Raw genomic sequence first — 15171 nt, forward strand, 5'->3', positions numbered from 1 at the left:
TGTTTTATAGCAGTTAGCCAATGATAACTCAGTTAGCCTATGATAACTCAGTTAGCCGATGATAACTCAGTTAGCCAATGATAACTCAGTTAGCCTATGATAACTCAATTAGCCGACGATAACTCAGTTAGCCGACGATAACTCAGTTAGCCGACGATAACTCAGTTAGCCAATGGTAACTCAGTTAGCCAATGATAACTCAGTTAGCCAATGATAACTCAGTTAGCCGATGATAACTCAGTTAGCCGACGATAACTCAGTTAGCCAACGTTAAAAATCAAGTCAAATCAAACTTTATTTGTCACATACACATGGTTAGCAGGTGTTAATGCGAGTGTAGCGAAATGCTTGTGCTTCTAGTTCCGACCATGCAGTAATATCTAACAAGTAATCTAACAATTCCCCAACAACTACCTTATGCACACAAGTGTAAAGGAATGAATACGAATATGTACATAAAAATATATGAATGAGTGATGGTATAGAACGGCATAGGCAAAATGTAGTAGATGGTATAGAGTACAGTATATACATATGAGATGAGTAATGTAGTATGGAAACATTATATAAAATGGAATTGTTTAAAGTGGCTAGTGATACATTTTTTACAAAAATGTTTCCATTATTAAAGTGGCTTGAGTTGAGTCAGTATGTTGGCAGCAGCCACTCAATGTTAGTGATGGCTATTTAACAGTCTGATGGCCTTGAGATAGAAGCTGTTTTTCAGTCTCTCGGTCCCAGTTTTGATGCACCTGTACTGACCTCACCTTCTGGATGATAGCGGGGTGAACAGGCAGTGGCTCGGGTGGTTGTTGTCCTTGATGATCTTTTTGGCCTTCCTGTGACATCGGGTGGTGTCGGTGTCCTGGAGGGCAGGTAGTTTGCACCCGGTGATGCGTTGTGCAGACCTCACTACCCTCTGGAGAGCCTTCCGGTTATGGGCGGAGCAGCTGCCGTACCAGGCTGTGATACAGCCCAACAGGATGCTCTCGATTGTGCATCTGTAAAAGTTTATGAGTGTTTTTGGTGACAAGCTGAATTTCTTCAGCCTCCTGAGGTTGAAGTGGCGCTGTTGCGCCTTCTTCACAACGCTGTCTGTGTGGGTGGACCATTTCAGTTTGTCCGTGATGTGTACGCCGAGGAACTTAAAAGTTTCCACCCTCTCCACTACTGTCCCGTCAATGTAGATAGGGGGCTGCTCCCTCTGCTGTTTCCTGAAGTCCACGATCATCTCCTTTGTTTTGTTGACATTGAGTGTGAGGTTATTTTCCTGACACCACACTCCGAGGGCCCTCACCTCCTCCCTGTAGGCCGTCTTGTTGTTGTTGGTAATCAAGCCTACCACTGTAATGTCGTCTGCAAACTTGATGATTGAGTTGGAAGCGTGCATGGCCACACAGTCGTGGGTGAACAGGGAGTACAGGAGAGGGCTGAGAACACACCCTTGTGGGGACCCAGTGTTGAGGATCAGCGGGGTGGAGATGTTGTTACCTACCCTCACTACCTGGGGGCGGCCCATCAGGAAGTCCAGGACCCAGTTGCACAGGGCGGGGTCGAGACCCAGGGTCTCAATCTTAATGACGAGTTTGGAGGGTACTATGGTATTAAATGCTGAGCTGTAATCGATGAACAGCATTCTTACATAGGTATTCCTCTTGTCCAGATGGGTTAGGGCAGTGTGCAGTTGATGGCGATTACGTCGTCAGTGGACCTATTGGGGTGGTAAGCAAATTGGAGTGGGTCAAGGGTGTCAGGTAGGGTGGAGGTGATATGGTCCTTGACTAGCCTCTCAAAGCACTTCATGATGACAGAAGTGAGTGCTACAGGGCGGTAGTCATTTAGCTCAGTTACCTTAGCTTTCTTGGGAACAGGAACAATGGTGGCCCTCTTGAAGCATGTGGGGACAGCAGACTGGGATAAGGATTGATTGAATATGTCCATAAACACACCAGCCAGCTGGTCTGCGCATGCTCTGAGGACGCAGCCGGGGATGCCATCTGGGTCTGCAGCCTTGCGAGGGTTAACACGTTTAAATGTTTTACTCACGTTGGCTGCAGTGAAGGAGAGCCCGCAGGTTTTGGCGGGCTGTGTCAGTGTATTGTCCTCAAAGCGAGCAAAGAAGTTGTTTAGTCTGTCTGGGAGCAAGACATCATGGTGCCGCGACGGGGCTGGTTTTTCTTTTGTAGTCCGTGATTGACAGTAGACCCTGCCACATACCTCTCGTGTCTGAGCCGTTGAATTGCGACTCCACTTTGTCTCTATACTGACGCTTAGCTTGTTTGATTGCCTTGCGGAGGGAATAGCTACACTGTTTGTATTCGGTCATGTTTCCGGTCACCTTGCCCTGATTAAAAGCAGTGGTTTGCGCTTTCAGTTTTGCGCGAATGCTTCCATCAATCCACAATTTCTGGTTGGGGAATGTTTTAATAGATGCTGTGAGTACGACATCACCAACACTTGCTAATAAACTCGCTCACCGAATCAGCGTATTCATCAATGTTGTTGTTCGACGTTATGCGGAACATATCCCAGTCCACGTGATCAAAGCAATCTTGAAGCGTGGAATCCGATTGGTCGGACCAGTCAGGTCCTGTATGTCAAGTCAAAAGGACTTGAGTTCCTGTATGTTGTTATGATCACACCCCGTCTCGTTAATCATAAGGCATACACCCCCGCCCTTCTTTTTACCAGAGAGATGCTTGTTTCTGTCGGCGCGATGCGTGAAGAAGCCAGGTGGCTGTACCGACTCCGATAGCGTGTCTCGAGTGAGCCATGTTTCCATGAAACAAAGAACGTTACAGTCTCTGATGTCTCTCTGGAAGGCTACCCTTGCTCGGATTTCGTCTACCTTGTTGTCAAGAGACTGGACATTGGCGAGTAGTATGCTCGGGAGCGGTGCCCGATGTGCCCGTCTACGGAGCCTGACCAGAAGACTGCTCCGTCTGCCCCTTCTACGGCGCCGTTGTTTTGGGTCGCCGGCTGGGATCCGATCCATTGTCCTGGGTGGTAGGCCAAACAAAGGATCCTCTTTGGGAAAGTCGTATTCCTGGTCGTAATGATGGTGAGTTGACGTTGCTGTCATGGCTGTCATAGGAATGAGAGGACCAAGATGCAGCGTGTGTGTCGTTCCACATTTTATTTAATCTGTGAAACTTTGCAATACATAAATAAACTGAATAAACAAAACAACAAAACGTGACGCAGAGGAGAAACAAACACTACTCAAAAATAATCACCCACAAAACGCAGGAAGAAAAACCCCTACTTAAGTATGATTTCCAATTAGAGACAACGAGGACCAGCTGCCTCTAATTGGAGATCATCACAAACAAACCAACATAGAAATACAAAAACTAGAACCTAAGAACATAGAAATAGAACATATAGAATACACCCCCCTGTCACGCCCTGACCTACTCTACCATAGAAAATAACAGCTTACCATGGTCAGGACGTGACAATACCCCCCCCAAAGGTGCAGACTCCGAATGCAACTTAAAAAACGAAACAAAAAAAACTAAAGGGAGGATAGGGAGGGTAACCAGTGTCTATGGCGGCTCTGGTGCAGTACCCAGAACCTTATCCTCCAGCGCATCCTCCAGTGGAGGAGGCGGCTCTGGTTCTGGGCGTAACCCCCTCTCCGCCCGCTGATCCCTCTGCTTCTGTGCCACCGGACCGTAGATCATCGTCGGAGGTTCTGGGCTGCAGGCCGCCGCTGGAAGTTCTGGGCTGCAGGCCGCCGCTGGAGGCTCTGGGCTGCAGGCTGTCGCTGAAGACTCTGGGCTGCAGGCCGTCGCTGAAGACTCTGGGCTGCAGGCGTCTCAGGAGGTTCTGGACTGCAGGCTGTCTCAGGAGGTTCCGGACTGCAGGGCGTCTTAGGAGGTTCCGGACTGCAGGCCGTCTCAGGAGGTTCCGGACTGCAGGCCGTCTCAGGAGGTTCCGGACAGCAGGCCATCTCAGGAGGTTCCGGACTGTAGGCCGTCTCAGGAGGTTCCGGACTGTAGGCCGTCTCAGGAGGTTCCGGACTGTAGGCCGTCTCAGGAGGTTCCGGACTGTAGAACGTCGCCGGAAACTCTGGACTGGGAACTGTCGCCGGAAGCTCTGGACTGGGAACTGTCGCCGGAAGCTCTGGACTGGGCAGGCGCACTGGAGGCTTGATGCATGGGGCTGGCCTAGGTAGCGCCAGATTGGCAACACACACCTCAGGGCGAGTGCAGGGAGCAGGAACAGGGCGTACCAGGCTGGATAGACTCACTGGAGGCCGGGTACGTGGGGCAGGCACAGGATATACTGGACCGTGGAGGCGCACTGGAGGTCTTGTGCGTAGAGCTGGCACAACCCGTCCTGGCTGGATGCTTACTTTCGCCCGGCAAACGCGGGGCGCGGGCACAGGACGCACTGGGCTGTGAATACACACTGGTGACACAGTGCGCAGCGCCGGCGCAGGATATCTTGGACCGAGAAGGCGAACTGGAGACCAGGAGGGCTGAGCTGGCACCACCCTTCCTGGCTGAATGCTCAACCCAGCTCGGCAAATGCGGGGCGCGGGCACAGATCGCACCGGGCTGTGAATGCGTACTGGCGACACAGTGCGCATCATCGCATAACACGGTGCTTGCTTCTTCACTCGCTCCCCATGGTAAGCACGGGAGTTGGCTCAGGTCTCCACCCTGACTCTGTCAAACTACCCGTGTGCCCCCCCAAATTCTTTTTGGGGGGTGCCTCTCTTGCTTCCGTTGTTGCCGTGCTAGTTCCTCGTAACGTTGCCGTTCTGCTCTCGCTGCCCCCACCTGCTTCCCCGGCAGGCTGTTATATCTCTCCAATACCTGCTCCCAAGTCCAGTCTATCCTTTCCTCCAACTCCTCCAGCGACCAGGATGCCATCTCCTCCCGGGCACGCTGCTTAATCCAGTCCTCCTGACCACGCTGCTTGGTCCTTTGGTGGTGGGTGATTCTGTCACAGCTGTTGTAGGAATGAGAGGACCAAGGTGCAGCGTGTGTGTCGTTCCACATTTTATTTAATCTGTGAAACTTTGCAATACATAAATAAACTGAATAAACAAAACAACAAACCGTGACGCAGTGGAGAAACAAACACTACTCAAAAATAATCACCCACAAAACCCAGGAAGAAAAACCCCTACTTAAGTATGATCTCCAATTAGAGACAACGAGGACCAGCCGCCTCTAATTGGAGATCATCACAAACAAACCAACATAGAAATACAAAAACTAGAACCTAAGAACATAGAAATAGAACACATAGAATACACCCCCCTGTCACGCCCTGACCTACTCTACCATAGAAAATAACAGCTTACCATGGTCAGGACTTGACAGTTGCTCTTGTATCCAATAGTTCCTCCCGGCTGTATGTAATAAAACCTAAGATTTCCTGGGCTAACATTGTAAGAAATAACACATAAAAAACGAAATACTGCATAGTTTCCTAGGAACGCGAAGCGAGGCGGCCATCTCTGTTGGCGCCGGAAGAGTCTACTCAGTTAGCCGATGATAACTCAGTTAGCCGACGATAACTCAGTTAGCCGACGATAACTCAGTTAGCCGACGATAACTCAGTTAGCCGACGATAAGTCAGTTAGCCGACGATAACTCAGTTAGCCGACGATAACTCAGTTAGCCGACGATAACTCAGTTAGCCGACGATAACTCACTTAGCCGACGATAACTCAGTTAGACGACGATAACTCAGTTAGCCGACGATAACTCAGTTAGCCAACGATAACACCAATCCAAGGCTTTTAAATCCATAACTGGAAGTGCACACTTTAGGAGAGTCAGGATGCAACCTAACTTTACTACAGTGTTAATGTCTAAGAAGATGTGTGTGTTAGAAGGATATTCAACCTAACTTTACTAGAGTGAAAAGAGAGAGAGAGAACCTTGGGAAAATCCTCTGCATTATCATTAACAGCAGACTCGTACATTTCCTCAGTAAAAACAATGTACTGAGCAAATGTCAAATTGGCATTTTAGCAAATTATCGTACAACAGACCATGTATTCACCCTGCACACCCTAATTGACAAACAAACAAACCAAAACAAAGGCAAAGTCTTCTCATGCTTAGTTGATTTCAAAAAAGCCTTCGACTCAATTTGGCATGAGGGTCTGCTATACAAATTGATGGAAAGTGTTGTTGGGGGTAAAACATACGACATTATAAAATCCATGTACACAAACAAGTGTGTGGTTAAAACAGGCAAAAAACACACAAATTTCTTCCCACAGGGCCGTGGGGTGAGACAGGGATTCAGCTTAAGCCCCACCGTCCTTAACATATATATCAACGAATTGGCGCGGGCACTAGAACAGTCTGCAGCACCCGGCCTCACCCTACTAGAATCTGAAGTCAAATGTCTACTGTTTGCTGATGATCTGGTGCTTCTGTCACCAACCAAGAAGGGCCTACAGCAGCACCTAGATCTTCTGCACAGATTCTGCCAGACCTGGACCCTGACAGCAAATCTCAGTAAGACAAAAATAATGGTGTTCCAAAAAAGGTCCAGTCGCCAGGACCACAAATACAAATTCCATCTAGACATCGTTGCCCGAGAGCACACATAAAACTATAGAAACCTTGGCCTAAACATCAGCGCCACAGGTAACTTCCACAAAGCTGTGAACGATCTGAGAGACAAGGCAAGAAGGGCCTTCTATGCCATCAAAAGGAACATCAAATTCAACATAACAATTAGAATCTGGCTAAAAATACTTTAATCAGTTATAGAACCCATTGCCCTTTATGGTTGTGAGGTCTGGGGTCCGCTCACCAACTAAGAATACACAAAACGGGACAAACACCAAATTGAGACTCTGCATGCAGAATTCTGCAAAAATATCCTCCGTGTACAACGTAGAACACCAAATAATACATGCAGAGCAGAATTAGACCGATACCCACTAATTATCAAAATCCAGAAAAGAGCCGTTAAATTCTACAACCACCTAAAAGGAAGCGATTCCCAAACCTTCCATAACAAAGCCATCACCTACAGAGAGATGAACCTGGAGAAGAGTCCCCTAAGCAAGCTGGTCCTGGGGCTCTGTTCCCAAACACAAACACACCCCACAGAGCCCCAGGACAGCAACACAATTAGACCCAACCAAATCATGAGAAAACAAAAAGATAATTACTTGACACATTGGAAAGAATTAACAAAAAAACCGAGCTAACTAGAATGCTATTTGGTCCTAAACAGAGAGAACACAGTGGCAGAATACCTGACCACTGTGACTGACCCAAACTTAAGGAAAGCTTTGACTATGTACAGACTCAGTGAGCATAGCCTTGCTATTGAGAAAGGCCGTCGTAGGCAGACATGGCTCTCAAGAGAAGACAGGCTATGTGCACACTGCCCACAAAATGAGGTGGAAACTGAGCTGCACTTCCTAACCTCCTGCCAAATGTATGACCATATTAGAGACACATATTTCCCTCAGATTACACAGACCCACAAAGAATTTGAAAACAAACCCGATTTTGATAATCTCCCATATCTACTGGGTGAAATACCACAGTGTGCCATCACAGCAGCAAGATGTGTGACCTGTTGCCACAAGAAAAGGGCAACCAGTGAAGAACAAACACCGTTGTAAATACAACCCATATTTATGCTTATTTATTTTCCCTTTTGTACTTTAACCATTTGTAAGTCGTTACAACACTGTATATATACATAATATGATGTCCTAATTCTTTTGAAACTTCTGTATGTTAAATGTTTACTGTTCATTTTTATTGTTGATTTCACTTTTATATATTATCTATTTGACTTGCATTGGCAATGTTAACACATATTTCCCATGCCAATAAAGCCCCTTGAATTGAATTGAATTGAATTGAGAGAGAGAGACGGCTCTCTTTCTGTCTATGCATTTGTTCTATGTGTTCTCTGTGTTCTATGTGTTCTATGTGTTCTATGTGTTCTCTGTGTTCTATGTGTTCTATGTGTGTTCTCTGTGTTCTATGTGTTCTGTGTGTTCTCTGTGTTCTCTGTGTTCTCTATGTTCTATGTGTTCTCTGTGTTCTCTGTGTTCTATGTGTTCTCTGTGTTCTCTGTGTTCTATGTGTTCTCTGTGTTCTCTGTGTGTGTTCTCTGTGTTCTATTTGTTCTCTGAGTTCTCTGTGTTCTCTGTGTTCTATGTGTTCTCTATGTGTTCTCTATATGTTCTCTGTGTTCTATGTGTGTTCTCTGTGTTGTTTATGTGTTCTGCTTGCTCTGTGTGTTCTCTGTGTGTTCTCTGTGTTCTCAATGTGTTCTATGTGTGTTCTGTGGTCTCTGTGTTCTCTAAGTTCTATGTGTGTTCTGTGTGTTCTCTATTTGTTCTCTGTGTTCTCTATGTGTTCTCTATATGTTCTCTGTGTTCTATGTGTGTTCTCTGTGTTGTTTATGTGTTCTGCTTGCTCTGTGTGTTCTCTGTGTGTTCTCTGTGTTCTCAATGTGTTCTATGTGTGTTCTGTGTTCTCTGTGTTCTCTAAGTTCTATGTGTGTTCTGTGTGTTCTCTATTTGTTCTCTGTGTTCTCTATGTGTTCTCTGTGTGTTCTATGTTCTATGTGTGTTCTGTGAGTTCTCCGAGCTCTCTATCTGTTTTGTGTGTTCTTTGTGTTCTATTTGTGTTCTCTGTGTTCTATGTGTGTTCTCTGTGTTCTATGTGTTCTCTATGTGTTCTCTATGTGTTCTCTGTGTTCTCTGTGTTCTCATCTCTCTCATCTCTCTCAGCTCCCATGGCCTGTCATCTCTCTCATCTTGCTCATCTCTGTCATCTCTCTCATCTTGCTCATCTCTCTCATCGCTCTCATCTCTGTCATCTCTGTCATCTCTCTCATCTTGCTCATCTCTCTCATCGCTCTCATCTCTGTCATCTCTGTCATCTCTGCTCTCATCTCTCTTATCTCTCTCATCTCTGTCATCTCTGTCATCTCTCTCATCTTGCTCATCTCTCTCATCGCTCTCATCTCTGTCATCTCTGTCATCTCTCTCATCTTGCTCATCTCTCTCATCGCTCTCATCTCTGTCATCTCTCTCATCTTGCTCATCTCTCTCATCGCTCTCATCTCTGTCATCTCTGTCATCTCTCTCATCTCTCTCATTGCTCTCATCTCTCTCATTGCTCTCATCTCTCTCATCTCTCTCATTGCTCTCATCTCTCTCATCTCTCTCATCTCTCTCAGCTCCCATGGCCTGTCATCTGTAACAACACATTATCCCGCTGATCACCTGGAGCTCCAGACTTCATCTCTGGAGGTCAGCTCCTCAGGGACCCATCTCTGGAGGTTAGCTCCTCAGGGACCCATCTCTGGAGGTCAGCTCCTCAGGGACCCATCTCTGGAGGTCAGCTCCTCAGGGACCCATCTCTGGAGGTCAGCTCCTCAGGGACCCATGTCTGGAGGTCAGCTCCTCAGGGACCCATCTCTGGAGGTCAGCTCCTCAGGGACCCATCTCTGGAGGTTAGCTCCTCAGGGACCCATCTCTGGAGGTCAGCTCCTCAGGGACCCATCTCTGGAGGTTAGCTCCTCAGGGACCCATCTCTGGAGGTCAGCTCCTCAGGGACCCATCTCTGGAGGTCAGCTCCTCAGGGACCCATCTCTGGAGGTCAGCTCCTCAGGGACCCATCTCTGGAGGTCAGCTCCTCAGGGACCCATCTCTGGAGGTCAGCTCCTCAGGGACCCATCTCTGGAGGTTAGCTCTGAGCACCTGTAATCACATATACTGTTGTTGTACAGCCTGCCCCCAGGCCACACACACGCACGTACGCACACACGCACACACACACACACGCACACGCACACGCACACGCACACGCACACGCACACACACAGAGTAAGGGGTGGATAACTATGGCAACATCCCTTTCTGTCTTTCTGCTGAAATCCTATACTATCATTTCTCCCCCCTGCCTCTCTACCGTCCCTCTCTCTCCCCCCTTGCCTCTCTCCCCTCCCTCTCTCTCCTGCTCCTCTCACCCCTCCCTCGCTCTATCCCCTGCCTCTCCCATCCGTCTCTCTACCCCCACTGCCTCTCTCCCCTCCCTCGCTCCCCCTGCCTCTCCCGCCACCCTCTTTCTACCCCCTGCCTCTCCCCCTCACTCTCTCTCCCCCCTGCCTCTCTAACCTCCCTCTACCCCCTGTCGTGTCTTTGGCTATGCCGGATTAAGTGATATGACATGCTAACTTATAAAATGATTTCTCTGTAATTAATATTACCTGATTAAGCTAATCATGTAAATGTAATTAACTAGAAAGTCGGGGCACCACGGAAGAACGTTTATAGAGCTATTATCTTCCGAATAAACTCTTAAAATACTTAGTCATATTTTACCTCGATAGCAGTCAATATTAACCCTTGTCTTATTTTCAGTCTCATAATGAAAGTTGTAAGTTCTTGGCTATCTTCACGAACCCTGGCTAACAAGTTGAATCAGCAATACAAAATTGGGTTTAATTATTTATTTACTAAATACCTAACTAATCACACAGAATTACAAATACACAGAATACAATGATGTCATACAGAAAACGTCCCTGGTGGACGGAACCTGTATGAGGCTTGTTACACAAAGAGAGGGGGTTGGGCTTGAATGAAAGAGCGGGAAGACTGAGGAACAGAGAAACAGCAGCTAGGCTATCGTAAATACATTATCTTATGCATTCTAAATTACCGCCCATTTGGAAAAGGAAAATGCAATAAATATTTACTCTGAGCTGCGCTTCGGTAGATTGGTCGTAGATGCTGGCCGGGTTGGCCAACAGATCTTCCTGTACTCGGAAGAATGTCTCTGGTGGTAAATTGGATACGTGGTGGTATCTTCGTCCGTCTGTTAGACTGGATCCGTCGTCCGTCCTTTCCTAGCCCACGTTACAGCGGCCGCTGCTAACTCAACGGCTAGGAAGTAGCACTTCTGTAGTGAATAAGCTCAAAGTTCATACCAGTTCATACCATAGCTCACGCCGAGGTTGGCTTAGTTCTGTCCTTGACATGTGTGTCCTTCTAACGTAGAGGCTGCAGACCTCATGTGCTGGAACAACGTGGTTATCTTTTCGTCAAAGGCTTATATAGTGGAGAGGGGGGAAGGATGTGTTTCATCGTTTATAACCCCTCCTCTTCACAGGGGTGGGTTACTGATCGAGCAGGGCACTTTCCTTATGAAAACCCAAATCTCTCATTCGGAAGCTAAAATTACATTTCATCTCCTAACAAACATTTTCAATATCAAACATTTCAATTGCATAACAATTCCATGTGACTCTGATAACTAGAGTGTGTATACTTTCTCAGATACAGTTTATGTCGTCCTGTCATCAGTCATAATGTCTCAGATGACAACCGAACTGACATACATAATCATTACGTTCCCAAGCATATTTCCAACTGGTTTTATTAACAAAATATGTGGTACCTTTTCCCATTTGTTTGATGTTCCCAGACTCTCTATATTTAACACAGGCTATTCAGGTCCTTCAGTAGATTCAGAGAGGGGAAGAGAGAAAGGTATTTATGGGGGGGGGGTCATAAACCTTACCCACAGGTCAACGTCATGACACCCCCTGCCTCTCTCCCCTCCCTCTCTCTCCCCCTTGCCTCTCTCCCCTCCCTCTCTCCCCCTGCTCCTCTCTCCCCTCCCTCGCTCTACCCCCTGCCTCTCCCCCTCCCTCTCTCTCCCCTCCCTCTCTCCCCCTGCCTCTCCCGCCACCCTCTTTCTAACCCCCCTGCCTCTCTCCCCTCCCTCTCCCCCCCTCTCCCGCCACCCTCTCTCTACCCCCTGCCTCTCCCGCCACCCTCTTTCTACCCCCTCTGCCTCTCTCCCCTCCCTCTCTCCCCCCGCCTCTCCCGCCACCCTCTCTCTACCCCTTGCCTCTCCCGCCACCCTCTTTCTACCCCCCTGCCTCTCTCCCCTCCCTCTCTCCCCCCGCCTCTCCCGCCACCCTCTCTCTACCCCCCCTGCCTCTCTCCCCTCCCTCTCTCTCCCCCTCTGACTCCCAGGCCAGCAGATGTGTCAGGGGGAACCAGTGTTTCTAGAGATAATGTTTCCTTTCTGTCCAGATACACCATCACCTCAGGCATCTAGAAATCAGGGTACTGTGCAAACACACACACGTACAAAACAAAAATACATTTTATACTCCATTTGATATGTGTACTATTTGACCCTGTATATGATATCCCACCTCTTTATGTATCGCTCTTTTTATCTTTCCACTTGACCTTACGCTGACCTCTTCTAAAGCCCTGCCCACTCCACTGCACACAAACACATTCTTGTGTTCAATAGCTTTTCATGGACTGAACCCTCCTGGTAGGTAGAGATATGTGTTCAATGGCTTTTCATGGACTGAAACCTCCTGGTAGATAGAGATATGTGTTCAATGGCTTTTCATGGACTGAACCCTCCTGGTAGGTAGAGGTATGTGTTCAATGGCTTTTCATGGACTGAACCCTCCTGGTAGGTAGAGGTATGTGTTCAATGGCTTTTCATGGACTGAACCCTCCTGGTAGGTAGAGATATGTGTTCAATGGCTTTTCATGGACTGAACCCTCCTGGTAGGTAGAGGTATGTGTTCAGTGGCTTTTCATGGACTGAACCCTCCTGGTAGGTAGAGGTATGTGTTCAGTGGCTTTTCATGGACTGAACCCTCCTGGTAGGTAGAGATATGTATTCAATGGCTTTTCATGGACTGAACCCTCCTGGTAGGTAGTGATATGTCTGAAGGGAAAGTGTTTAAATAGGAGTGAGAGAGTGGCAGGTTGCCTGGCGGTTAAGAGCGTTGGGCCAATAACCGTAAGGTTTCTGGTTGTAAATCCCGCCAGGACGTTCAAGATCGATGTCGAAATTGGATGTGTATCCATGTTCTGAGGACATCAGGAAATGCCTTCAAACTCGGTCACTAGGGGAAACAGTGAGCTGTATTACCGCCAGGTAGAGTTGAGTTTTGCTAGGGGTTAGGGTTACATGTGTTTTGCTAGGGGTTAGGGTTACATGTGTTTTGCTAGGGGTTAGGGTTACATGTGTTTTGCTAGGGGTTAGGGTTACATGAGTTTTGCTAGGGGTTAGGGTTACATGTGTTTTGCTAGGGGTTAGGGTTACATGTGTTTTGCTAGGGGTTAGGGTTACATGAGTTTTGCTAGGGGTTAGGGTTACATGTATTTTGCTAGGTGTTAGGGTTACATGTGTTTTGCAAGGGGTTAGGGTTACATGAGTTTTGCTAGGGGTTAGGGTTACATGTGTTTTGCTAGGGGTTAGGGTTACATTTGTTTTGCTAGGGGTTAGGGTTACATGTGTTTTGCTAGGGGTTAGGGTTACATGTGTTTTGCTAGGGGTTAGGGTTACATGTGTTTTGCTAAGGGTTAGGGTTACATGTGTTTTGCTAGGGGTTAGGGTTACATGTGTTTTGCTAGGGGTTAGGGTTACATGTGTTTTGCTAGGGGTTAGGGTTACATGTGTTTTGCTAGGGGTTAGGGTTACATGAGTTTTGCTAGGGGTTAGGGTTACATGTGTTTTGCTAGGGGTTAGGGTTACATTTGTTTTGCTAGGGGTTAGGGTTACATGTGTTTTGCTAGGGGTTAGGGTTACATGTGTTTTGCTAAGGGTTAGGGTTACATGTGTTTTGTTAGCGGTTAGGGTTACATGAGTTTTGCTAGGGATTAGGGTTATATGTGTTTTGCTAGGGGTTAGGGTTACATGAGTTTTGCTAGGGGTTAGGGTTACATGAGTTTTGCTAGGGGTTAGGGTTACATGTGTTTTGCTAGGGGTTAGGGTTACATGTGTTTTGCTAGGGGTTAGGGTTACATGTGTTTTGCTAGGGGTTAGGGTTACATGTGTTTTGCTAGGGGTTAGGGTTACATGTGTTTTGCTAAGGGTTAGGGTTACATGTGTTTTGCTAGCGGTTAGGGTTACATGTGTTTTGCTAGGGGTTAGGGTTACATGAGTTTTGCTAGGGGTTAGGGTTACATGTGTTTTGCTAGGGGTTAGGTTTACATGTGTTTTGCTAAGGGTTAGGGTTACATGTGTTTTGCTAGGGGTTAGGGTTACATGTGTTTTGCTAGGGGTTAGGGTTACATGTGTTTTGCTAGGGGTTAGGGTTACATGTGTTTTACTAGCGGTTAGGGTTACATGTGTTTTGCTAGGGGTTAGGGTTACATGAGTTTTGCTAGGGGTTAGGGTTACGTGTGTTTTGCTAGGGGTTAGGGTTACATGTGTTTTGCTAGGGGTTAGGGTTACATGAGTTTTGCTAGGGGTTAGGGTTAAATGTGTTTTGCTAGGGGTTAGGGTTACATGTGTTTTGCTAGGGGTTAGGGTTACATGTGTTTTGCTAGGGGTTAGGGTTATATGTGTTTTGCTAGGGGTTAGGGTTATATGTGTTTTGCTAGGGGTTAGGGTTACATGTGTTTTGCTAGGGGTTAGGGTTACATGTGTTTTGCTAGGGGTTAGGGTTACATGTGTTTTGCTAGGGGTTAGGGTTACATGTGTTTTGCTAAGGGTTAGGGTTACATGTGTTTTGCTAGGGGTTAGGGTTACATGAGTTTTGCTAGGGGTTAGGGTTACATGTGTTTTGCTAGGGGTTAGGGTTACATGTGTTTTGCTAGGGGTTAGGGTTACATGAGTTTTGCTAGGGGTTAGGGTTACATGAGTTTTGCTAGAGAGACACAGGAGAGGGAGACACAAGAGAGAGACACAGGAGAGAGACACGGGAGAGAGAGACAGGAGAGAGACAGGAGAGAGAGACAGGAGAGAGACACAGGAGAGAGAGACAGGAGAGAGACACAGGAGAGAGAGACACAGGAGAGAGAGACACAGGAGAGGGACACAGGAAAGAGAGACAGGAGAGAGACACAGGAGAGAGAGACAGGAGAGAGAAACAGGAGAAAGATAGGAGAGGCACAGGAGAGAGATACAGGAGAGAGACACTGGAGAGAGAGAAACAGGAGGGAGAGACACTGGAGAGAGAGACACAGGAGAGAGAGACACAGGAGAGAGACACAGGAGAGAGAGACACAGGAGAGAGACACAGGAGAGAGACACAGGAGAGAGACAGGAGAGAGAGACAGGAGAGAGAGACAGGAGAGAGACAGGAGAGAGACAGGAGAGAGAGGAGAGAGAGACACAGGAGAGAGACACAGGAGAGAGAGACACAGGAGAGAGAGACACAGGA

This window comes from Salmo salar, chromosome ssa12 (genome assembly GCF_905237065.1).
Source record: "Salmo salar chromosome ssa12, Ssal_v3.1, whole genome shotgun sequence".
Lineage (NCBI taxonomy): Eukaryota > Metazoa > Chordata > Actinopteri > Salmoniformes > Salmonidae > Salmo > Salmo salar.